This window comes from Chiloscyllium plagiosum, unplaced genomic scaffold, assembly GCF_037043375.1.
Source record: "Chiloscyllium plagiosum isolate Xiang-an unplaced genomic scaffold, Cpla_swu_hap1 HiC_scaffold_13, whole genome shotgun sequence".
Classification (NCBI taxonomy): Eukaryota; Metazoa; Chordata; class Chondrichthyes; order Orectolobiformes; family Hemiscylliidae; genus Chiloscyllium; species Chiloscyllium plagiosum.
In genome coordinates, this window is record NW_028270151.1 from 16,269,121 (window position 1) to 16,296,225 (window position 27,105).

The 27,105-nt window shown below is 43.6% G+C and overlaps 1 protein-coding gene across 1 annotated transcript in view; it reads right to left on the minus strand.

Annotated features, from left to right (window-relative positions):
• The window catches only part of LOC122548204 (cysteinyl leukotriene receptor 1-like), a 60,931-nt gene extending 34,662 nt beyond the window's left edge, over positions 1–26,269 (minus strand). The window contains exon 1 of the mRNA XM_087993341.1: positions 26,058–26,269. The gene's annotated coding sequence lies outside the window, so the exon portion shown is untranslated. The remainder of the gene's footprint in view (positions 1–26,057) is intronic.
• Positions 26,270–27,105: the final 836 nt, after the last annotated feature.

Sequence of the window (27,105 nt, forward strand, 5' to 3'; positions counted from 1 at the left end):
GGATGGTGTAGTGGTATTTTCACTGGATTATTAAATGTGGGAGAGGATGGTGTAGTGGTGTTGTGAATGGATTAGTAACTGTGGGAGAGGATGGTGTAGTGGTATTGTCACTGGATTAGTAACTGTGGGAGACAATGGTGTAGTGGTGTTGTCAATGGATTAGTAAATGTGGGAGAGGATGGTGTAGTGGTATTGTTACTGGATTAGTAACTGTGGGAGAGGATGGTGTAGTGGTATTGTCACTGGATTAGTAACAGTGGGAGAGGATGGTGTAGTGATATTGTTACTGGATTCGTAACAGTGGGAGAGGATGGTGTAGTGGTATTTTCACTGGATTATTAAATGTGGGAGAGGATGGTGTAGTGGTGTTGTGAATGGATTAGTAAATGTGGGAGAGGATGGTGTGGTGGTATTGTTACTGGATTAGTAACTGTGGGAGAGGATGGTGTAGTGGTATTGTCACTGGATTATTAACTTTGGGAGAGGATGGTGTAGTGGTATTGTCAATGGATTATTAACTTTGGGAGAGGATGGTGCAGTGAATTTGTCACTAGATTAATAAATGTCGGAGAGGATTGTGTAGTGGTATTGTCACCGAATTAGTAACTGTGGGTGACAATGGTGTAGTGGTATTGTCAATGGATTAGTAAATGTGGGAGAGGATGGTGTTGTGGTTTTGGCACTGGATTAGTAACTGTGGGAGAGGATAGTGTCGTGCTCTTATCAATGGATTAGTGACTGTGGGAGGCGATGATGTAATGGTATTGTCACTGGATTATTAACTTTGGGAGAGGATGGTGTAGTGAATTTGTCACTGGATTAATAAATGTGGGAGAGGATGGTGTAGTGGTATTGTCACTGGATTAGTAATTGTGGGAGAGGATGGTGTAGTGGCATTGTCACTGGATTAGTAACTGTGAGAGAGGATGGTGTCATGGTATTGTTACTGGATTCGTAACTGTGGGAGACAATGGTGTAGTGGTATTTTCACTGGATTAGTGACTGTGGGAGAGGATGGTGTAGTGGTATTGTCACTGAATTAGTAGCTGTGGGAGAGGATGGTGTAGTGGTATTGTCACTGGATTAGTAACAGCGGGAGAGGATGGTGTAGTGGTATTGTCACTGGATTAGTAACAGTGGGAGAGGATGGTGTAGTGGTATTGTTACTGGATTAGTAACTGTGGGAGAGGATGGTGTAGTGGTATTGTCACTGGATTATTAACTTTGGGAGAGGATGGTGTAGTGGTATTGTCAATGGATTATTAACTTTGGGAGAGGATGGTGCAGTGAATTTGTCACTAGATTAATAAATGTCGGAGAGGATTGTGTAGTGGTATTGTCACCGAATTAGTAACTGTGGGTGACAATGGTGTAGTGGTATTGTCAATGGATTAGTAAATGTGGGAGAGGATGGTGTTGTGGTTTTGGCACTGGATTAGTAACTGTGGGAGAGGATGGTGTAGTGGTATTGTCACTGGATTAGTAACAGTGGGAGAGGATGGTATAGTGGTATTGTCACTGGATTAGTAACTGTGGGAGAGGATGGTGTAGTGGTATTGTCACTGGATTAGTAACTGTGGGAGACAATGGTGTAGTGGTGTTGTCAATGGATTAGTAAATGTGGGAGAGGATGGTGTAGTGGTATTGTTACTGGATTAGTAACTGTGGGAGAGGATGGTGTAGTGGTATTGTCACTGGATTAGTAACAGTGGGAGAGGATGGTATAGTGGTATTGTTACTGGATTCGTAACAGTGGGAGAGGATGGTGTAGTGGTATTTTCACTGGATTAGTAACTGTGGGAGAGGATGGTGTAGTGGTATTGTCACTGGATTATTAACTTTGGGAGAGGATGGTGTAGTGGTAATCTGATTGGATGAGTAACTGTGGGAGAGGATGGTGTAGTGGCATTGTCACTGGATTAGTAACCGTTAGAGAGGATTGTATGGTGGTATTGCCACTGGATTAGTAACTGTGGGAGACAATGGTGTAGTGGTATTGTCACTGGATTAGTAACTACGGGAGACAATGGTGTAGTGGTGTTGTCAATGGATTAGTAAATGTGGGAGAGGATGGTGTAGTGGTATTGTCACTGGATTAGTAACTGTGGGAGACAATGGTCTAGTGGTGTTGTGAATGGATTAGTAATTGTGGGAGAGGATGGTGTAGTGGTATTGTTACTGGATTAGTAACAGGGGGAGAGGATGGTGTAGTGGTATTTTCACTGGATTATTAAATGTGGGAGAGGATGGTGTAGTGGTGTTGTGAATGGATTAGTAACTGTGGGAGAGGATGGTGTAGTGGTATTGTTACTGGATTAGTAACAGTGGGAGAGGATGGTGTAGTGGTATTTTCACTGGATTATTAAATGTGGGAGAGGATGGTGTAGTGGTGTTGTGAATGGATTAGTAACTGTGGGAGAGGATGGTGTAGTGGTATTGTCACTGGATTAGTAACTGTGGGAGACAATGGTGTAGTGGTGTTGTCAATGGATTAGTAAATGTGGGAGAGGATGGTGTAGTGGTATTGTTACTGGATTAGTAACTGTGGGAGAGGATGGTGTAGTGGTATTGTCACTGGATTAGTAACAGTGGGAGAGGATGGTGTAGTGATATTGTTACTGGATTCGTAACAGTGGGAGAGGATGGTGTAGTGGTATTTTCACTGGATTATTAAATGTGGGAGAGGATGGTGTAGTGGTGTTGTGAATGGATTAGTAAATGTGGGAGAGGATGGTGTGGTGGTATTGTTACTGGATTAGTAACTGTGGGAGAGGATGGTGTAGTGGTATTGTCACTGGATTATTAACTTTGGGAGAGGATGGTGTAGTGGTATTGTCAATGGATTATTAACTTTGGGAGAGGATGGTGCAGTGAATTTGTCACTAGATTAATAAATGTCGGAGAGGATTGTGTAGTGGTATTGTCACCGAATTAGTAACTGTGGGTGACAATGGTGTAGTGGTATTGTCAATGGATTAGTAAATGTGGGAGAGGATGGTGTTGTGGTTTTGGCACTGGATTAGTAACTGTGGGAGAGGATAGTGTCGTGCTCTTATCAATGGATTAGTGACTGTGGGAGGCGATGATGTAATGGTATTGTCACTGGATTATTAACTTTGGGAGAGGATGGTGTAGTGAATTTGTCACTGGATTAATAAATGTGGGAGAGGATGGTGTAGTGGTATTGTCACTGGATTAGTAATTGTGGGAGAGGATGGTGTAGTGGCATTGTCACTGGATTAGTAACTGTGAGAGAGGATGGTGTCATGGTATTGTTACTGGATTCGTAACTGTGGGAGACAATGGTGTAGTGGTATTTTCACTGGATTAGTGACTGTGGGAGAGGATGGTGTAGTGGTATTGTCACTGAATTAGTAGCTGTGGGAGAGGATGGTGTAGTGGTATTGTCACTGGATTAGTAACAGCGGGAGAGGATGGTGTAGTGGTATTGTCACTGGATTAGTAACAGTGGGAGAGGATGGTGTAGTGGTATTGTTACTGGATTAGTAACAGTGGGAGAGGATGGTGTAGTGGTATTTTCACTGGATTATTAAATGTGGGAGAGGATGGTGTAGTGGTGTTGTGAATGGATTAGTAACTGTGGGAGAGGACGGTGAAGTGGTATTGTCACTGGATTAGTAACTGTGGGAGACAATGGTGTAGTGGTGTTGTCAATGGATTAGTAAATGTGGGAGAGGATGGTGTAGTGGTATTGTTACTGGATTAGTAACTGTGGGAGAGGATGGTGTAGTGGTATTTTCACTGGATTATTAACTTTGGGAGAGGATGGTGCAGTGAATTTGTCACTGGATTAATAAATGTCGGAGAGGATGGTGTAGTGGTATTGTCACCGAATTAGTAACTGTGGGAGACAATGGTGTAGTGGTATTGTCAATGGATTAGTAAATGTGGGAGAGGATGGTGTTGTGGTTTTGGCACTGGATTAGTAACTGTGGGAGAGGATAGTGTCGTGCTCTTATCAATGGATTAGTGACTGTGGGAGGCGATGATGTAATGGTATTGTCACTGGATTATTAACTTTGGGAGAGGATGGTGTAGTGAATTTGTCACTGGATTAATAAATGTGGGAGAGGATGGTGTAGTGGTATTGTCACTGGATTAGTAATTGTGGGAGAGGATGGTGTAGTGGTATTGTGACTGGATTAGTGACAGTGGGAGAGGATGGTGTAATCGTATTGTCACTGGATTAATAAATGTTGAAGAGGATGGTGTAGTGGTATTGTTACTGGATTCGTAACTGTGGGAGCGGATGGTGTAGTGGTATTTTCACTGGATTAGTAACTGTGGGAGAGGATGGTGTAGTGGTATTTTCACTGGATTAGTAACTGTGGGAGAGTATGGGGTAGTGGCATTGTTACTGGATCAGTAACTGTGGGAGAGGATGGTGTAGTTGTATTGTCACTGAATTCGTAGCTGTGGGAGAGGATGTTGTAGTGGTATTGTCACTGGATTAGTAACATCGGGAGAGGATGGTGTCGTGGTATTGTCACTGGATTAGTAACAGTGGGAGAGGATGGTGTAGTGGTATTGTGACTGTATTTATAAATGTGGGAAAGGATGGTGTAGTGGTATTGTTACTGGATTAGTAAATGTGGGAGAGGATGGGGTAGTGGTATTGTCACTGGATTAGTAACTGTGAGAGAGGATGTTGTAGTGGTATTGTCACTGGAATAGTAACTGTGGGAGAGGATGGTGTAGTGGTATTGTCACTGGATTAGTAACAGTGGGAGAGGATGGTGTAGTGGTATTGTTACTGGATTAGGAAATGTGGGAGAGGATGGGGTAGTGGTATTGTCACTGGATTAGTAACTGTGAGAGAGGATGTTGTAGTGGTATTGTCACTGGAATAGTAACAGTGGGAGAGGATGGTGTAGTGGTATTGTCACTGGATTAGTAACAGTGGGAGAGGATGGTGTAGTGGTATTGTGACTGGATTTATAAATGTGGGAGAGGATGGTGTAGTGGTATTGTCACTGGATTAGTCACTGTGGGAGAGGATGGTGTAGTGGTATTGTGACTAGATTAGTAAATGTGGGAGAGGATGGTGTAGCAGTATTGTCACTGGATTAGTAACAGTGGGAGAGGATGGTGTATTGGTATTTTCACTGGATTATTAAATTTGGGAGAAGATGGTGTAGTCCGATTGTCAATGGATTAGTGACTGTGGGAGAGGATGGTGTAGTGGTATTGTCGCTGGATTAATAAATGTGGGAGAGAATGTTTTCGTGGTATTGTCACTGGAGTAGTAACTGTGGGAGAGGATGGTGTAGTGGAATTTTGACTGGGTGAGTTACTGTGGGAGAGGATGGTGTAGCAGTATTATCACTGGATTAATAAGTGTGGGAGGGGATGGTGTAGTGGTATTGTTACTGGATTAGTATCTGTGGGAGAGGATGGTGTAGTGGTATTGTCACTGGATTAGTACCTGTGAGAGAGGATAGTGCAGTGGTATTGTCACTGGATTAGTCACTATGGGAGAGGATAGTGTATTGGTATTGTCACTGGATTAGTAACTGTTGGAGAGGATGGTGTAGCGGTATTGTCACTGGATTAGTAAATGTGAGAGAGGATCGTGTATTGGTGTTGTCAGTGGATTAGTAACTGTGAGAGAGGATGGTGTGGTGGTATTGTCACTGGATTAGAAACAGTGGGAGAGGATTGTGTAATGGTATTATCACTGGATTAGTAACAGTGGGAGAGGATGGTGTAGTGGTATTGTCACTGGATTAGTCACTGTGGGAGAGGATGGTGTAGTGGTATTGTGACTAGATTAGTAAATGTGGGAGAGGATGGTGTAGCAGTATTGTCACTGGATTAGTAACAGTGGGAGAGGATGGTGTATTGGTATTTTCACTGGATTATTAAATGTGGGAGAAGATGGTGTAGTCCGATTGTCAATGGATTAGTGACTGTGGGAGAGGATGGTGTAGTGGTATTGTCGCTGGATTAATAAATGTGGGAGAGAATGTTGTAGTGGTATTGTCACTGGAGTAGTAACTGTGGGAGAGGATGGTGTAGTGGAATTTTGACTGGGTGAGTTACTGTGGGAGAGGATGGTGTAGCAGTATTATCACTGGATTAATAAATGTGGGAGGGGATGGTGTAGTGGTATTGTTACTGGATTAGTAACTGTGGGAGAGGATGGTGTAGTGGTATTGTCACTGGATTAGTACCTGTGAGAGAGGATAGTGCAGTGGTATTGTCACTGGATTAGTCACTATGGGAGAGGATAGTGTATTGGTATTGTCACTGGATTAGTAACTGTGGGAGAGGATGGTGTAGCGGTATTGTCACTGGATTAGTAAATGTGAGAGAGGATCGTGTATTGGTGTTGTCAGTGGATTAGTAACTGTGAGAGAGGATGGTGTGGTGGTATTGTCACTGGATTAGTACCTGTGAGAGAGGATAGTGCAGTGGTATTGTCACTGGATTAGTCACTATGGGAGAGGATAGTGTATTGGTATTGTCACTGGATTAGTAACTGTGGGAGAGGATGGTGTAGCGGTATTGTCACTGGATTAGTAAATGTGAGAGAGGATCGTGTATTGGTATTGTCCCTGGATTAGTAACTGTGGGAGACAATGGTGTAGTGGTGTTGTGAATGGATTAGTAACTGTGGGAGAGGATGGTGTAGTGGTATTGTTACTGGATTAGTAACAGTGGGAGAGGATGGTGTAGTGGTATTTTCACTGGATTATTAAATGTGGGAGAGGATGGTGTAGTGGTGTTGTGAATGGATTAGTATCTGTGGGAGAGGATGGTGTAGTGGTATTGTTACTGGATTAGTAACTGTGGGAGAGGATGGTGTAGTGGTAATGTGATTGGATGAGTAACTGTGGGAGAGGATAGTGTAGTGGCATTGTCACTGGATTAATAAATGTGGGAGAGGATGGTGTAGTGGTATTGTCACTGGATTAGTAACTGTGAGAGAGGATGGTGTAGTGGTATTGTTACTGGATTAGTAACTGTGGGAGTGGATGGTATAGTGGTATTGTCACTGGATGAGTAACTGTGGGAGAGGATGTTGTCGTGGTATTGTCACTGGATTAGTAACAGTGGGAGAGAATGGTGTAGTTGTATTTTCACTGGATTAGTAAATTTAGGAGAGGATGTTGTAGTGCTCTTGTCAATGGATTAGTGACTGTGGGAGAGGATGGTGTAGTGGTATTGTTACTGGATTAGTAATTGTGGGAGAGGATGGTGTAGTGGTATTGTGACTGGATTAGTGACTGTGGGAGAGGATGGTGTAATCGTATTGTCACTGGATTAATAAATGTTGAAGAGGATGGTGTAGTGGTATTGTTACTGGATTCGTAACTGTGCGAGACAATGGTGTAGTGGTATTTTCACTGGATTAGTAACTGTGGGAGAGGATGGTGTAGTTGTATTGTCACTGAATTAGTAGCTGTGGGAGAGGATGGTGTAGTGGTATTGTCACTGGATTAGTACCAGTGGGAGAGGACGGTGTAGTGGTATTGTCACTGGATTAGTAAGAGTGGGAGAGGATGGTGTAGTGGTATTGTGACTGTATTTATAAATGTGGGAGAGGATGGTGTAGTGGTATTGTTACTGGATTAGTAAATGTGGGAGAGGATGGGGTAGGGGTATTGTCACTGGATTAGTAAGAGTGGGAGTGGATGGTGTAGTGGTATTGTGACTGTATTTATAAATGTGGGAGAGGATGGTGTAGTGGTATTGTTACTGGATTAGTAAATGTGGGAGAGGATGGGGTAGTGGTATTGTCACTGGATTAGTCACTGTGGGAGAGGATGGTGTAGTGGTATTGTTACTGGATTAGTAAATGTGGGAGAGTATGGGGTCGTGGTATTGTCACTGGTCTAGTAACTGTGAGAGAGGATGTTGGAGTGGTATTGTCACTGGATTAGTCACTGTGGGAGAGGATGGTGTAGAGGTATTGTTACTAGATTAGTAAATGTGGGAGAGGATGGTGTAGCAGTATTGTCACTGGATTAGAAACAGTGGGAGAGGATGGTGTAGTGGTATTGTCACTGGATTAGTAAATGTGGGAGAGGATGGTGTAGTGGTATTGTGACTAGATTAGTAAATGTGGGAGAGGATGGTGTAGCAGTATTTTCACTGGATTAGTAACAGTGGGAGAGGATGGTGTAGTGGTATTGTCACTGGATTAGTAACAGTGGGAGAGGATGGTGTAGTGGTATTGTCACTGAATCAGTAACTGTGGGAGAGGATGGTGTAGTGGTATTGTCAATGGATTAGTAACTGTGGGAGAGGATGTTGTCGTGGTATTGTCACTGGATTAGTAACAGTGGGAGAGAATGGTGTAGTTGTATTTTCACTGGATTAGTAAATTTAGGAGAGGATGTTGTATTGCTCTTGTCAATGGATTAGTGACTGTGGGAGAGGATGGTGTAGTGGTATTGTCACTGGATTAGTAATTGTGGGAGACAATGGTATAGTGGTATTGTGACTGGATTAGTAACTGTGGGAGAGGAGGGTGTAGTGGTATTGTGACTTGATTAGTGACTGTGGGAGAGGATGGTGTAATCGTATTGTCACTGGATTAATAAATGTTGAAGAGGATGGTGTAGTGGTATTGTGACTGGATTCGTAACTGTGGGAGCGGATGGTGTAGTGGTATTGTCAATGGATTAGTAAATGTGGGAGAGGATGGTGTTGTGGTGTTGGCACTGGATTAGTAACTCTGGGAGAGGATAGTGTCGTGCTCTTGTCAATGGATTAGTGCCTGTGGGAGGCGATGATGTAATGGTATTGTCACTGGATTATTAACTTTGGGAGAGGATGGTGTAGTGAATTTGTCACTGGATTAATACATGTGGGAGAGGATGGTGTAGTGGTATTGTGACTGGATTAGTGACTGTGGGAGAGGATGGTGTAGTGGTATTGTGACTGGATTAGTGACTGTGGGAGAGGATGGTGTAATCGTATTGTCATTGGATTAATAAATGTTGAAGAGGATGGTGTAGTGGTATTGTTACTGGATTAGTAATTGTGGGAGAGGATGGTGTAGTGGTATTGTGACTGGATTAGTGACTGTGGGAGAGGATGGTGTAATCGTATTGTCACTGGATTAATAAATGTTGAAGAGGATGGTGTCGTGGTATTGTCACTGGATTAGTAACAGTGGGAGAGAATGGTGTAGTTGTATTTTCACTGGATTAGTAAATTTAGGAGAGGATGTTGTAGTGCTCTTGTCAATGGATTAGTGACTGTGGGAGAGGATGGTGTAGTGGTATTGTCACTGGATTAGTAATTGTGGGAGAGGATGGCGTAGTGGTATTGTGACTGGATTAGTGACTGTGGGAGAGGATGGTGTAATCGTATTGTCACTGGATTAATAAATGTTGAAGAGGATGGTGTCGTGGTATTGTTACTGGATTAGTAACTGTGGGAGAGGATGGGGTAGTGGCATTGTGACTGTATTTATAAATGTGGGAGAGGATGTTGTAGTGGTATTGTCACTGGATTAGTAAGAGTGGGAGAGGATGGTGTAGTGGTATTGTGACTGTATTTATAAATGTGGGAGAGGATGGGGTAGTGGTATTGTCACTGAATTAGTAAGAGTGGGAGAGGATGGTGTAGTGGTATTGTGACTGTATTTATAAATGTGGGAGAGGATGTTGTAGTGGTATTGTTACTGGATTAGTAAGAGTGGGAGAGGATGGTGTAGTGGTATTGTGATTGTATATATAAATGTGGGAGAGGATGGGGTAGTGGTATTGTCACTGGATTAGTCACTGTGGGAGAGGATGGTGTAGTGGTATTGTTACTGGATTAGTAAATGTCTAGCAGAGTATGGGGTAGTGGTATTGTCACTGGAGTAGTAACTGTGAGAGAGGATGTTGGAGTGGTATTGTCACTGGATTAGTCACTGTGGGAGAGGATGGTGTAGTGGTATTGTGACTAGATTAGTAAATGTGGGAGAGGATGGTGTAGCAGTATTGTCACTGGATTAGTAACAGCGGGAGAGGATGGTGTAGTTGTATTGTCACTGGATTAGAAACAGTGGGAGAGGATGGTGTCGTGGTATTGTCACTGGATTAGTAACAGTGGGAGAGGATGGTGTAGTGGTATTGTCACTGGAGTAGTAACAGTGGGAGAGGAAGGTGTAGTGGTATTGTCACTGGATTAGTAACAGTGGGAGAGGATGGTGTATTGGTATTTTCACTGGATTATTAAATTTGGGAGAGGATGGTGTAGTCCGATTGTCAATGGATTAGTCACTGTGGGAGAGGATGGTGTAGTGGTATTGTCGCTGGATTAATAAATGTGGGAGAGAATGTTGTAGTGGTATTGTCACTGGAGTAGGAACTGTGGGAGAGGATGGTGTAGTGGAATTTTGACTGGGTGAGTTACTGTGGGAGAGGATGGTGTAGCAGTATTATCACTGGATTAATAAATGTGGGAGGGGATGGTGTAGTGGTATTGTTACTGGATTAGTAACAGTGGGAGAGGATGGTGTAGTGGTATTGTCACTGGATTAGTAACAGTGGGAGAGGATGGTGTATTGGTATTTTCACTGGATTATTAAATTTGGGAGAGGATGGTGTAGTCCGATTGTCAATGGATTAGTGACTGTGGGAGAGGATGGTGTAGTGGTATTGTCGCTGGATTAATAAATGTGGGAGAGAATGTTGTAGTGGTATTGTCACTGGTGTAGTAACTGTGGGAGAGGATGGTGTAGTGGAATTTTGACTGGGTGAGTTACTGTGGGAGAGGATGGTGTAGCAGTATTATCACTGGATTAATAAATGTGGGAGGGGATGGTGTAGTGGTATTGTTACTGGATTAGTAACTGTGGGAGAGGATGGTGTAGTGGTGTTGTTCTGGATTAGTACCTGTGAGAGAGGATAGTGCAGTGGTATTGTCACTGGATTAGTCACTATGGGAGAGGATAGTGTATTGGTATTGTCACTGGATTAGTAACTGTGGGAGAGGATGGTGTATTGGTATTGTCAGTGGATTAGTAACTGTGAGAGAGGATGGTGTGGTTGTATTGTCACTGGATTAGTACCTGTGAGAGAGGATAGTGCAGTGGTGTTGTCATTGGATTAGTCACTATGGGAGAGGATAGTGTATTGGTATTGTCACTGGATTAGTAACTGTGGGAGAGGATGGTGTAGTGGTGTTGTGAATGGATTAGTAACTGTGGGAGAGGATGGTGTAGTGGTATTGTTACTGGATTAGTAACAGTGGGAGAGGATGGTGTAGTGGTATTGTTACTGGATTAGTAACAGTGGGAGAGGATGGTGTAGTGGTATTTTCACTGGATTATTAAATGTGGGAGAGGATGGTGTAGTGTTGTTGTGAATGGATTAGTATCTGTGGGAGAGGAGGGTGTAGTGGTATTGTTATTGTATTAGTAACTGTGGGAGAGGATGGTGTAGTGGTAATGTGATTGGATGAGTAACTGTGGGAGAGGATAGTGTAGTGGCATTGTCACTGGATTAATAAATGTGGGAGAGGATGGTGAAGTGGTATTGTCACTGGATTAGTAACTGTGAGAGACGTGCCGCATGGGCGGCACGGTGGCACAGTGGTTAGCACTGCTGCCTCACAGCGCCTGAGACCCGAGTTCAATTCCCGCCTCAGGCGACTGACTGTGTGGAGTTTGCACGTTCTCCCCGTGTCTGCGTGGGTTTCCTCCGGGTGCTCCGGTTTCCTCCCACAGTCCAAAAGATGTGCAGGGTCAGGTGAATTGGCCATGCTAAATTGCCCGTAGTGTTAGGTAAGGGGTAAATGTAGGGGTATGGGTGGGTTTCGCTTCGGCGGGTCGGTGTGGACTTGTTGGGCCGAAGGGCCTGTTTCCACACTGTAATGTAATCTAATCTAAGGATGGTGTAGTGGTATTGTTACTGGATTAGTAACTGTGGGAGTGGATGGTATAGTGGTATTGTCACTGGATGAGTAACCGTGGGAGAGGATGGTGTAGTGATATTGTCACTGGATTCGTAACTGTGGGAGAGGATGCTGTAGTGGTATTGTCACTGGATTAGTAACTGTGGGAGTGGATGGTATAGTGGTATTGTCACTGGATGAGTAACTGTGGGAGAGGATGTTGTCGTGGTATTGTCACTGGATTAGTAACAGTGGGAGAGAATGGTGTAGTTGTATTTTCACTGGATTAGTAAATTTAGGAGAGGATGTTGTAGTGCTCTTGTCAATGGATTAGTGACTGTGGGAGAGGATGGTGTAGTGGTATTGTCACTGGATTAGTAATTGTGGGAGAGGATGGTGTAGTGGTATTGTGACTGGATTAGTGACTGTGGGAGAGGATGGTGTAATCGTATTGTCACTGGATTAATAAATGTTGAAGAGGATGGTGTAGTGGTATTGTTACTGGATTCGTAACTGTGGGAGCGGATGGTGTAGTGGTATTTTCACTGGATTAGTAACTGTGGGAGAGGATGGGGTAGTTGTATTGTCACTGAATTAGTAGCTGTGGGAGAGGATGGTGTAGTGGTATTGTTACTGGATTAGTAACAGTGGGAGAGGATGGTGTAGTGGTATTTTCACTGGATTATTAAATGTGGGAGAGGATGGTGTAGTGGTGTTGTGAATGGATTAGTAACTGTGGGAGAGGATGGTGTAGTGGTATTGTCACTGGATTATTAACTTTGGGAGAGGGTGGTGTAGTGGTATTGTCAATGGATTAGTAAATGTGGGAGAGGATGGTGTTGTGATATTGGCACTGGATTAGTAACTCTGGGAGAGGATAGTGTCGTGCTCTCGTCAATGGATTAGTGCCTGTGGGAGGCGATGATGTAATGGTATTGTCACTGGATTATTAACTTTGGGAGAGGATGGTGTAGTGAATTTGTCACTGGATTAATAAATGTGGGAGAGGAGGGTGTAGTGGTATTGTGACTGGATTAGTGACTGTGGAAGAGGATGGTGTAGTGGTATTGTGACTGGATTAGTGACTGTGGGAGAGGATGGTGTAATCGTATTGTCATTGGATTAATAAATGTTGAAGAGGATTGTGTAGTGGTATTGTTACTGGATTAGTAAATGTGGGAGAGTATGGTGTAGTGGTATTGTCACTGGATTAGTAACAGCGGGAGAGGATGGTCTAGTGGTATTGTGACTGTATTTATAAATGTGGGAGAGGATGGTGTTGTGGTATTGTGACTGGATTAGTAACTGTGGGAGAGGATGGTGTAGTGGTATTGTTACTGGATTAGTAACTGTGGGAGAGGATGGTGTAGTGGTATTTTCACTGGATTAGTAACAGCGGGAGAGGATGGTGTAGTGGTATTGTGACTGTATTTATAAATGTGGGAGAGGATGGTGTAGTGGTATTGTTACTGGATTAGTAAATGTGGGAGAGGATGGGGTAGTGGTATTGTCACTGGATTAGTAACTGTGAGAGAGGATGTTGTAGTGGTATTGTCACTGGATTAGTCACAGTGGGAGAGGATGGTGTAGTGGTATTGTCACTGGATTAGTCACAGTGGGAGAGGATGGTGTAGTGGTATTGTGACTGGATTTATAAATGTGGGAGAGGCTGGTGTAGTGGTATTGTTACTGGATTAGTAAATGTGGGAGAGGATGGGGTAGTGGTATTGTCACTGGATTAGTCACTGTGGGAGAGGATGGTCTAGTGGTATTGTGACTAGATTAGTAAATGTGGGAGAGGATGGTGTAGCAGTATTGTCACTGGATTAGTAACAGTGGGAGAGGATGGTGTAGTGGTATTGTCACTGGATTAGTAACAGTGGGAGAGGATGGTGTATTGGTATTTTCACTGGATTATTAAATTTGGGAGAGGATGGTGTAGTCCGATTGTCAATGGATTAATGACTGTGGGAGAGGATGGTGTAGTGGTATTGTCGCTGGATTAATAAATGTGGGAGAGAATGTTGTCGTGGTATTGTCACTGGAGTAGTAACTGTGGGAGAGGATGGTGTAGTGGAATTTTGACTGGGTGAGTTACTGTGGGAGAGGATGGTGTAGCAGTATTGTCACTGGATTAATAAATGTGGGAGGGGATGGTGTAGTGGTATTGTTACTGGATTATTAAATGTGGGAGAGGATGGTGTAGTGGTGTTGTGAATGGATTAGTATCTTTGGAAGAGGATGGTGTAGTTGTATTGTTACTGGATTAGTAACTGTGGGAGAGGATGGTGTAGTGGTAATGTGATTGGATGAGTAACTGTGGGAGAGGATAGTGTAGTGGCATTGTCACTGGATTAATAAATGTGGGAGAGGATGGTGTAGTGGTATTGTCACTGGATTAGTAACTGTGAGAGAGGATGGTGTAGTGGTATTGTTACTGGATTAGTAACCGTGGGAGAGGATGGTGTAGTGATATTGTCACTGGATTCGTAACTGTGGGAGAGGATGCTGTAGTGGTATTGTCACTGGATTAGTAACTGTGAGAGTGGATGGTGTAGTGGCATCGTTACTGGATCAGTAACTGTGGGAGAGGATGGTGTAGTGGTATTGTCAATGGATTAGTAAATGTTGGAGAGGATGATGTCGTGGTATTGTCACTGGATTAGTAACAGTGGGAGAGAATGGTGTAGTTGTATTTTCACTGGATTAGTAAATTTAGGAGAGGATGTTGTAGTGCTCTTGTCAATGGATTAGTGACTGTGAGAGAGGATGGTGTAGTGGTATTGTCACTGGATTCGTAACTGTGGGAGAGGATGGTGTAGTGAATTTGTCACTGGATTAGTAACTGTGGGAGAGGATCGTGTAGTGGTATTGTGACTGGATGAGTAACTGTGAGAGAGGTTGGTGTAGTGGCATTGTCACTGGATTAGTAACTGTGGGAGAGTATGATGTAGTGGTATTGTGACTGGATGAGTAACTGTGGGTTAGGATGGTGTAGTGGTATTATCTCTGGATTAGTAACAGTGGGAGGGCATGATTTGGGGATGCCTGTGTTGGACTGGGGAGCACAAAGTTAAACATCACACAAAACCAGGTTATGGTCGAACACCTCCATTTGGATGTATTAGGTTTCAGAGCGCTGCTCCTCCATCAATTGGTTGTGGAGTGTATGATTGTACGACATACAATTTAAAGCAAAACTTTACAGTTGATGTAACTGAAATTATATATCGAAAAAGACCTGAATTGTTTGTTAAGTCTCACATCTTTTTGAATTACCATGTTGGTTTCACTTCTTTCAGATGTAAATCGCAGGACTTTCTTAAAGTTACATTCTCAAGTGATCTTTAACAATTGATGTCATGTCGGCCCAGATAATACATTGAAGGTGTGAGGTGGCCTGTGTTAGGCTGTTTCAAATCCAATAAATGGATTTACAGAACCTTACACGGATTAATGCAGTTTTTTGAGCAAAATAAAATGTAATTCGGCAGTTACAAATTCACCCCACAAACCTGTATATATGTTTGTGCCTGCGGGTATGTATGTATGGGAGGGGGTGTTATGAGTATCTGTGAGAGAGTGTGTGTGAGTGTAAAGGGGTATAGGTCTTTAAGAGGGTGCGTGTGAGTGTGGGAGTGTATGTGTGAGCATATGAGAGAGAACTTGTGTATGAGAGAGTCTGCATGAGTGTTTGGGTCTGTAGGAGTGTGTGTGTTTGTGTGTCTGTAGGAGTGTGTGTGTGTGCGTATGATTGTGTGTGTGTATGATTATCTGTGTGTGTGTGTGTCTCTTTGAGTGTGCATCTGTCTTTGTGTCAGTGTCTGTACATCTATGTCTGTTTCTGTGTCTGTGAGTGTGTGTCGTGCAGTTGAGTCACCTGTTGTGTGACATGAACCCAAGGTCCTGGTTGAGGCCTTCCCCATGGGTGCCGAATATGGCTATCAGCCTCTGCTCGTCCACTGTGCATTGTTGCCTGTCGCAAAGTCCGCCTTGGAGGACAGTTGCCTGCAGGCAAGAATGCCATGAGGCATGGTACATTTGCAAGACCAAGCAGAGGCTATGGGAACAGATGAATGGACACCTCACAACAATCAACAGACAGGAGTGGTCCCTCCCAATCGGAGAACACATCAGCGATCTGGGACATTCGGTCTCGGATCTTTGGGTGACCATGCTCCAAGGCGGACTTCGGTACAGGCAACAATGCAAAGTGGCCAACCAGAGCCTGATAGCCAAGTTTGGTACCCATGGGGTTGGCCTCAATTGGGACCTTGGGTTCATGTCATACTACAGGTGACCCCATTGCACTATACACACACACACACGCAGACAGATGCACACACACACAGACTCACAAACAGATAGACGTACAAACACAGTCAGATGCACACACACAGACACTCCTACATACACTCTGACACACACACAGACTCCTACAGACACACACAGACTCCTACAGACACACAAATACTCCTACAGAGCCATACACGCACGTAGGCCCTCTTTCATACACAAGCTCTCTCTCATATGCTCACACATACACTCCCACACTCACATGCACCCTCTCACGTCTTTACACTCACACTCACACTGTCGAAGAAATTGTGTCCTGGTACAATTTGGCCAATTTGCTTTTGTGGGCCTATCGTGGGTTAGCAAATCTTTTCCCACACACTGGATTAGTAACTGTGGGAGAGAATGATGTAGTTCTATTGTCACTGGATTAGTAATTGTGGGAGTGGATGGTGTAATGGATATTGTCACCAGATTAATAACTGTAGGACAGGGTGGTGTAGTGGTATTGTCACTGGATTATATTAGATTAGATTCCCTTCAGTGTGGAAACAGACCCTTTGGCCCAACCAGTCCATACTGACCCTCCCTATTTAACCTGGCCAATTCACCTGATCTGCACATCTTTGAACTGTGGGTGCAAACCAGAGCATTCAGAGGAAATCCACGCAGACATGAAAAGAATGTGCAAACTCCATACAGACAGTTGCCCAAGGCTGGAATCAAACTGGGACTATACAATCCTCTCTCACAGTTACTAATCCAGTGACGATATCACTACAACATCCTTTCCCACCATATTTAGTAACTGGCAGAGGATGGTGTAGTGATATTGTCACAAGGTAAGTAATCTAGAGGGACAGGCAAATTCTTTTTCATCGGGAATTGACAATGATTAGCAGCAGAATTTAAATTGATGAAAATTAAATGCAACAAGTAAATATATTCAAATTTAAATTGAATCTGTGGGTATGGAGTCTCATGCAGTGTAAATCTGACAGATTTCCTCCCCTGAAGGACAAGATTAAATCATTGAGCTTATGAAAATTGATGATATTGCCAAGGTGACCATAACAAGCTTCAATTTCTCGGCTTGTGAACTATATTTAATATATAGTGCACTATATAATTATATAGTGCACTAGCCTTGTGGTATTATCACTGGACTGTTAATCTATAGACCCCAGATAATATTCCTGAGACCTCTTTTCAAATCCTGCTAAGGCAAATGGTGGAATTAGAATTCAATAAAAATTTAGAGTGAAACATCTAATGATAGCTATGTATCCATTGTTGATTTTTGGTTAATACACATCTTTTTCACTAACCTGGTCTGGCCTATGTGTGACTCCAGACCCACAGCAATATGGTTGACTCTTAACTGCCCTCTGAGCAATTAGGGATGGGCAATAAATGCTGACATTAGCAGTGATACCCTCATCCTGTGAGTGAATTTACAGAAAAAAAGTCCACCAATGGTGGGATTTGAACTCACACTCCCCGTGCATTAGTGTTAGAGTCTGAATAGCTTGTGTAGTGAAATTCTCACTATGCCACTCAGTCAACAAAGGTTGGTGCCTAGAAAAAAGCAAAATGTTGTAGAACAATTACTCCCACAGCTTCAAACTTCAGGCTAAAGACCACACTCATCACATAGAAATTGATGAGAACGGGGATTCTTCCTACTTAACCCACAAGAGTCACATGGTCCCTTAGTGACTCCATAAGAGTCATTGTCTAATGGGTACATTGGTGCTGGTTAGATTATTGTGAGGCTCTTATAACTCAGTTTGCACATGCTTGAAGTTCCAAAAACCTTGATGCAGTCTGAACTGGGCCTGAGCTATTCTCAGTTTAAGCTTTTGAGCTGTCACTAAGGAACTAAGGGAGATAGATTGCATGTGGTAAAGAAAAGTTGATAGAGACAGAGGGAATGGAGAAAAGATAAAGGAGAGACAGAGATATTGAAAGGTGAGTAAAGGGAAGAGATGGAGATATGGAAAGAGGCAACAAAAGAGAGAGGAGGACAGGGGTGTGAGAAGGGATGTCAGAGAAAAGCATATAGAGAGAGGAAAATGACAGCGAGACAGTGAAATGAAAGCCTGAGGAAGAAAGGGCGTGAAAGAAAGAAAGTGTGAAGTAGAAAGAAGGTCAAAGGGAGCCAGAGAGAGACAGAGAGGAAGAAACAGAGGTAAAAAATAGAGAGAAAAAGAAAGAAGGAGCAAACAAGCAAGAAAGAGGGCTGACGTTTCAAAGCAGGGTCAGGAACCTCATCCTCTGCTGAATTTTGGGTGGTGAACCGGTGCCCAAATTGTGTTCCCCTCACAATGAGATTCTTAAATGTAAATGGGCTGATTGAGAGGAGTGTGATCTGGGCACCTAATCAGTGATTGGAACTCTTTCCCTTAAGCCAAGCACCTTTTTTGGTGGTGGAAGCCATGTTAGTGCAACGAGTGACTATGGTAGCACCTCACATGGGCTTTCTCATCATAGAGTTTTAAAAACAAACAGCAGCAAGTGTGTTGGTGCAGACTTGATGGACCAAGTGTTGGTCAATGGGACACTCTTCAGTGTGTTGGTGCAGTGGCCACTTTCCACACTTTAGGAACCCTTACTATTCCCTTCCCTCCCTCCCAGTACCTCTAGCAATTGAAAATCCAACCAAGGGATTGAACAGCATATTGGAAAAGGAAATACTCCAGTTTTCATTGGTCGTACAGATTCTTAATAAACATAAGTAACTGGCTTCTGCAACTCCTGGATACCAGACTGACTAAATCAATATTTAATTTTGCCAACTTTTTGATTTACTATTTGTTATGCAAACAACAGCCCTCATTAAAATCAGTCTATAAGGCAAACACTCTGTTGACACTCACTGGGTAGTTTTCTGTGCAGCATTTCCCAGCGGCTGGTTTGCCAGCTGGATTCTGATCTGGCTGCATGAGAAATACAGATTGTAGTTTGTTCATCAACAATATTTTCCCTATAGTGCCAGTTATCATCCAACTTTGTAATTTTACTTCCCCGAGGGCACAGCCTTAGAATAAAGAGATAAGGAGAAACTTCTTCAGCCAGAGAGTGGTGAATCTATGTAATTCATTGCCACAGAAGGCTGTGGAGGCTAAGTCATTGCGTATATTTAAGATAGAGATAGATAGGCTCTTGATTGTCAAAGGTTACAGGGAGAAAGCGGGAGAATAGGGTTGAGAAACTTATCAGCCATGATTGAATGGCAGAGCAGACTCAATGGGCTGAATGGCCTAATTTCTGCTCCTATATCTTATGGTATTATCAGGAACCATTGCCAAAAAACAAAATTGAAGAAGAAAGAACAAAGGTTAGTACAACACAGGAACGGGCCCTTCAGCCCACCATACCATGCCAATGCATGATTCCTTTATAAGCTAAAAACCTTTTGCCTCCATGCAGTTTGTATTCCTTTATTTCCTGCCTATTCATGTATCTTTCACAATGCCTTTTAATTATTGCTATTGTATCTACCTCCACCACCTCCTCTGGCAGCACAGTCAAAACACTTACACTCTCTGTGTAAAAAAAAAGAAAAACAAAAATATAGCTTGAAGAGATCCATCAGCCCTGAGCCAGCTCATCACCGTCAATGATGCCTGCGCCACCATCCCTCCACGATTGGACCCAACCAACATCAAAGCCACCGCAACTCAGGAGCCATCTTTGCCATTGGGCTGATACTCTTCTGTCACTTGCATCTCACATCGAGTCAGAGATGTACAGCATGGAAACAGACCCTTCGGTCCAACACGTCCATGCCGACCAGATATCCTAAACCAATCCAGTCCCATTTGCCAGCACTTGGCCCATATCCCTCTGAACCCTTCCTATTCGTATACCCATCCAGATGCCTTTTAAATGTTGCAATTGTACCAGCCTCCACCACTTCCTCTGGCAGCTCACTCTATACATGCACCATCCTCTGCATGAAAAAGTCCCTTTTAAATCTTTCCCCTCTTAAACTTTTCACTTTTAAACATTTCCTGCTGGTCAATATCACAGTGTATTCTTAACCTGCTTGGAATGCAGTGCTCCATGAAGTTCAAGACTGCCTGACTGTGGAGAGACATGATGCGGAGGTGCCAGTGTTGGACTGGGATGGACAAAGTTAAAATCACACAACACCAGGTTATAGTCCAACAGGTTTATTTGGAAGTATGAGCTTTCGGAGTGCTATTCCTTCATCAGGTAGCTAGTTACCTAATGAATGGACAGTACTCTGAAAGCTTGTACCTCCAAATCAATCTGTTGGACTAAAACCTGGTGTTGTGCGATTTTTCACTTGGTTGTGGAGAGGAGCTGGGGCACCATTGGGAGATGATGGGCAAAGTGCAAACTGCACGCAATACACTAGACTGCAGAGGTCTGGGACCACACGGGATAAATATGGATTTTAACAGCTTCCTCATTTCCCCTCCCCCCACATTATCCCAGTCCCACCCTCCTGACCTGTTCATCACTCTCCCCTCTGACCTATCACCTTCTCCCTCACCTTTATCCACCTATCACTTTCTCAGCTACCTTCCCCCCAACCCACACCCCTCCTTTTATCTCTCAGCCCCCCGGCCCACAAGCCTCACTCCTGATGAAGGGCTTATGACCGAAACGTTAACTCTCCTGCTCCTCGGATGCTGCCTGACCTGCTGTGCTTTTCGAGCCAGCACCATACTCTCGACTCTGATTTCCTGCATCTGCAGTTCTCACATTCTCCTGGAGGTCTGGGACAGCCCAGCTTACTGTCGTTATTATAACCTTGCAACATCTCTCCACTTAGGGATCCAGGAAAGTGTTAGAGCCACTTTACGATGGAAGAAGCCAGTAGGAAGCCCTGGTCTTTGGCAGTTACTTGTAGCATGAAGTGAGCAGGACCTTTCAAGCCTCTACACACTGTGAATGGTTCAATAACAAACTGCTGCAAAAATACATGATGTGGAGGTGCCGGTGTTGAACTGGGGTGGACAAAGTCAGAAGTCACATGACACCAGGTAATAGTCCAACAGGTTTATTTGAAGTCACAAGCTTTCAGGTGACCTGACGAAGGAGCAGTGCTTCAAAAGCCAGTGAATTCAAATAAACCAAGTGGACTATGACCTGGTGTTGGGCAAAAATACATGATTTATAATTTGCACCAACAAATCTTAATGCTGATCATATGTTGGCAAGCACTCAGTGCAAAGCAACAAAAATTCCACAACCACGGTGCAGTATTGTATTTTTGTGCTGATGTAAAAAGTGAGGTTGAGAAACAGGAACAATCAAGGAAGTTGCAAACATGACTGTTACAGCATAGAAACAGACCATTTGGTCCAACCAATCCATGCAGAACATAATCCCAAGCTAAACTAGCCCCACCTGCCCGCACCTGGTCCATAACCCTCCAAACCTTTTTTATTCATGTACTTATCCATCTGCATTTACCATGGCTTCAGGGTTAGGGCAGTTCTGAAGAGTCATACCGGACTCAAAACATTAACTCAAAACAGATGCTGCCAGACGTGTTGAGTTTCCCTAGCAATTTCTTTTTTTAGGTAAGGTCGGGGTACCTCTGCTGTCCTCACCTCAGACAACACAAAGATGGATGGAGGGACAAATAGTGTTGAGGAAGTGGGGAGGCTACAGAAGGACTGGCATGTCTAGGAGAGTGGGCAGATGGAATACAAGGTGGGAAAGAGTGAGGGTATGCACTTTGGTAGTAAGAATACTGATGTAGGCTATTTTCTAAACAGGGAAAGGCTTCAGAATTCTGAAGCACAAAGGAACTTAGGAGCCTTAGTTCAGGATTCTCTTAAGATGAACATGAAGGTTCAGTTGGCAGTTAGGAAGGCAAATGCAATCTTAGCATTAATTTCAAGAGGGCTAGAATACAAGAACAGAAGGTGTACTGCTGAAGCCAGATAAGGTTCTGTTCAGACCACATTTGGAATATAGTGAGCAGTAATGGGCCCTGTGTCTAAGGGTGGGTGTGCTGGCCATAGAAAGGGTCCAGAGGAGGTTTACAACAATGATCCCAGGGATTAAGAGCTTGTCATATGAGGAGTGGTTGAGGACTCTAGATCTGTAGTTGATGGAGTTTAGAAGGATGGGGGGGGGGGGGGGGGGGGGGGGGGGGGCAGGGTGTCACGTTGAAACTTACAGAATACTGAAAGGCCTGGATAGAATGAACATGGAGAAGATGTTTCCAATAGCAGGACAGACTAGGACCCAGAGCCAAAGCTTCAGATGAGGGGGTGATCCTTTCACGCTGAGATAAGGAGGAATCTCTTCAGCCAGAGGGTGGGGATTCCGTGGAACTCATTGCCGCAGAGGGCTGTGGAGGCCAAACTGCTAAGCACATTTGATACAGAGTTAGGTATGTTCTTGATTGGTAAGGGGATCAAGGGTTACAGGGAGAAGGCAGGAGAATGGGGTTGAGAAACATATCAGCCATGATTAAATAGCGGGGCAGACATGATTGCCTAATTATGTTCCTACATCTTACAGCTCTCAGATCACTGGTGGACAGTCTTCCTTTGTGCTTTCTTCATGACTTAGGAGGCTTGACAAACAGAAGTAATGAGGTCCAAGAGACTATTAAAATAACAAGTGGGTGACAAGTGTATACACAGACCACTGTTATCCCCAAGCAGTTGGAAGCTCTGAACTTTTTGGCAGCTCTTTTTCGTGTTAACAGCTACAGCTACAACTCACTGCTGAAGAGTTTGATATCAAACTGCTGTAAAAATGGTTCTCAGTGCTGATGATATGTTCGCAAACACTCAGGACAAAGCATTGAGAACTTCACAACTATGATACAGTAATGTATTTTTGTGCTGATGTGAGGTGAGTTAAAGTGAGTGAGTCATTTGTTGTCCGGATACATTCTGTAACCGCTTCCTGACTTTTGATCACACTTACAAATTCTGAGTATTTTCATTTTCAACAAATGAATTGATACTGATCTCGTACAGCATGGTTTCTTAGCCTGCAGGAACTGATCAAATCTCCCTGCACTATGAATTACAGTCACCATAATGACAATCTGTGAATGCTTGGTCAAGCATAATCACAGGCAAGAAAGATAGACAGTGAGTAACAACGGGCTGCATTCAGATTGGTCCTAGCGACTCGAGTTGGGGAAGCTTAGGATAAACTCTTTCCTTTGTTGAGGGAGGTGTCCAGACCAAGTGATGCACATATGCCATCCTGCCCTCTCTAGATTGGTGGAGTAGGGTTGCTGGTTTGCAGGTCAATGAGGTGACCAAGAAATTAGGTATTACAGAAACATAGGAGTAGGAGTAGGAATAGTCCATTCAGCCCCTTGAACGTGTTCTGGCATTCTTAATCTGGCTGCCCTGTACTGTTCTTGCCTGGCTTGGTGAACTAGAGGCCAGTTACCACGATCGCCGATGCCCATCAAAGGAATCCACCCCCTCACTCATCACCTAAATATTTCCAATCCAAATTTTCCCCTCTTCTTGCCCAGTCCACCCTGGCTCATCATGTTGCAGCTATGCAGGATATTGGTTAGACCACTTTTGTAATAGTGTGCTCAAACCTAGTCTCCCTGCTCCAGAAAAGATGTTGTTAAACTTGAAAAGGTGCACAGAGATTTACAAGGATGTTGCCGGGTGTGGAGGTTTTGAGCTATAGGGGGAGGTTGAATCGGCTGCAGCTAGTTTCTCTGGGGCATCAGAGGTTCAGATGTGACTTTATAGGGGTTTATAAAACCATGAAAGGCATGGATAGGGTGAACAGCCAAGGACTTTTCCCCAGGGTCAGATAGTTCAAAACTAGAGGGCATAGTTTTAAGGTCAGAGGGGAAAGGTTTAAAAGTGACCTAAGCTGCAACTTTTTCACACAGAGGGTGGTGCACGTATGGAATGAGCTGCCAGAGGAAGTGATGGAGGTTGGTATAATTCCAACATTTAAAATTATCTGGATGAGTATATGAATAGGAAGATGTCAGAGGGATATAGGCCAAATGCTGGCAACTGGGACTAGATTAGTTGAGGATATCTGGTTGGCGTGGACGAGTTGGAGTGAAGGGTCTGTTTCTGTGCTGTACATCTCCATGACTCTATGTGCCCCGAATATCTGTGCTGTACATCTCCATGACTCTATGTGCTTCCCTGTCTGATTCCCTTGATGGCATTTGTGTAAAACAGGAGATTGGCACATGGATGCACACTGGAAGAACCACTACAGGTATGATGGGCTGAATAGCCTCCTTCTATGCCATAAGAATTCTGTGATTCTGTGAACAGCAGATTTTATGGTGACCATACATTAGACAATAAAGCAGTGGCACTTAGAAATGTTCGAATGAATGCGACAGTCATTCAGGCCAGAACCTAACTTATGTTATGGCACATGGATGCAACCTTGCCATAATCCTTGTTGACCAATTGTAGCAACATTGAGACAACATCAGCACTGTCAATCACCCACACAGAGAGAATTCCAGAAATCCGCTCTTTTAAGATGCAGCTACCACTCACCTCACTCAGTTGATGTTAAATGTCTGGCCTGTCTTCTTGCTAATCACAAATCCACCAACATTACATCTTCACCTCCATCAGTACGTTTGGGACAGATTTTCATCTTGAGATATAGACATCAGTGGCTGAGTCAACATGTCATGCACATCACTAATTGCCTAGACAGTAGTCAAGTATCAAGCACATTGCAGTGGGTATATCTATGTCAGATCAGCTGATTTCCTCTGATTAGTGAACCAGGTGGGATTTTATGACAATCACCCATGGTGGCTTGGTCACGCTGAGGCCAACTCTTTATTCCTGATTTTATCTGATTTATGGTGCCATGGGTAGGATTTAAACACATGTCCTCTGAACATTGGTCCAGGATTGTGGATTATGAGACCAGTGACATTATATCACCACAACTCCCTAGTCCACCCTCCCCCCTCCCCAACCCTCCACCTTCCTAGCTCCAAAGCTCAAATTATCAAGTCAAGAGATCTGAATACACCAAGGTCAACCCTTTCCTTCAGCACTGGCTCCATGATTGGCTGCACTTCTGGCATGGTTCTATTACCATGGAGAACGCACCACTCCCAATCAGCCTTTTCCCATAAGCCCACTGAGATGGCTACCGATATGTCCAGTTGTGTTAAAATTATCAGCTTTTGGATGGGTTCACTGGTTTAACATTAGATTCGATGGTCCTGTCACAATCACTGCCTTCGGGATGGATCCCTGCTTCCCCTCAATTCCCCGTACCCCCATGCCCATTGTGGAGGCCCCTCAACATTGTCCTTTATGCTGGGTGCAGGCTGCTCAATTGGTGAGGAGCAGATAATGTGAAGCTTGAGTGTTGTCATATAAGGTAACCACCTATCTTGATCACTGGGCCCAATGTAGGGACTTACCTCATTTTGAGCACAGTATCTTTATACAAGATGCCTGCACGTTTAGAACGTCCAAAGGAAATGGTGTAGCTCCCCGTTAGTATCCGGAAGACTCCCTTGGCCTCAGAAACTTCTAGTTTGCCTGCACACCAGGTAACATGGAGCGTCATGTGGATGAACACACCATCCTGCATTTCTGGACCGGAACAACATCTGGTTCTAATGCCTCTTCTGTCACTGCAATGTTGGCACTGCCAGCTGGTAGTAGAACTTGTTTCTGAAACCGCACCCCCCCCCCCCCCACCCCCATCTCGTATAGTGCAAAACCAGAACACCCCCAGTCCCCCAGGTGACACCTTAAACTCTGTGAAAATATCTTGAACTTCCTTGTTGTCATGGTAATCAGAAAATGGAAATATTATGCAGGAAATATTAAACTAGTCCAGGTGGTTGTTTCAGAGAGAAAGAGAGAGAGAGAGAGGAGCAAAATGGTGTAATAATGCATCTAAATTGTACTTACTGAAGTTTGTAGATAGGTTCAAGATTTTTTAAGTTAGCAGACACTACATTTCATACCGACAGCTTCGTAAAACAACAACCACTCTACACTGAGGTTGCACGTCTAAGATATATGCATCCTATGTTTCAGTAGCAACAATATTTTCGTTAAGGGAGAAAAACAAGTAAAAATCATCCACAAAAATGTAACTTCAGAACCACACAAGTTTTCCAGAGGAAATCGATTCACTCCTCTTCATGGAAATTATCCAGCAATAAAGACCAGACGGAATTTGATTTCGAACTGCATATTCTTGTGACGCAATTCATTCAACAGTGAAAACAGAACTTGCCAACCACCAGCCGTTCAATTGCATTGCAAAACAGCTGAAGCAAGTACTGTCTGGTAAGCTTTGTGATGTTTGTCAAGAATGCAGCCACTTTACAGTTTGTTCCAAAAAGAATCTGCTTCTTAGTAACATTACTGTGATCGAATAACCTCCAATTCAAGTTCCCTATCTGAGATGTGGAATATTGTATAGAAAAAGAGCAATACCACTTATAAAGATACTGTCAAAGAGTCATAGAGTCACACAGCATGGAAAAAGACCCTTTGGTCTGACCACATTCCCAAACTAAACTAGTCTGCACTTGGCCCTTCTCCCTCTAAACCTTTGCAATTCAGGAACTTATCCAACTGTCTTTTAAATGTTGCAACTGTACCCGCATCCACCACTTTCTGTGATGGTTCATTCCACACACAAGCCACTCTCTGTGTAAAAAGGTTGCTCCTTATGTCCTTTTTAAATCTTGCTTCTCCTACCTTACAAAATATGTCCCCTAGGTTTGAACTCCCCCACCCTAGGGAAAAGTCCCTTGTATTCACATTAATTATGCCTCTCATGAGTTTCTTAACTACAATAACGTCACCCCTCAGCCTCCTTCACTACAGTGAATACAGTCCAGCATTTCCAGTGTATTTTTAGAAACCAAACCTCTATTCCTGGCAACATCCTGGTAAATCATTTCTAAATCCTCTCCAGTTCACTAATATCCTTCCTATAACAGGG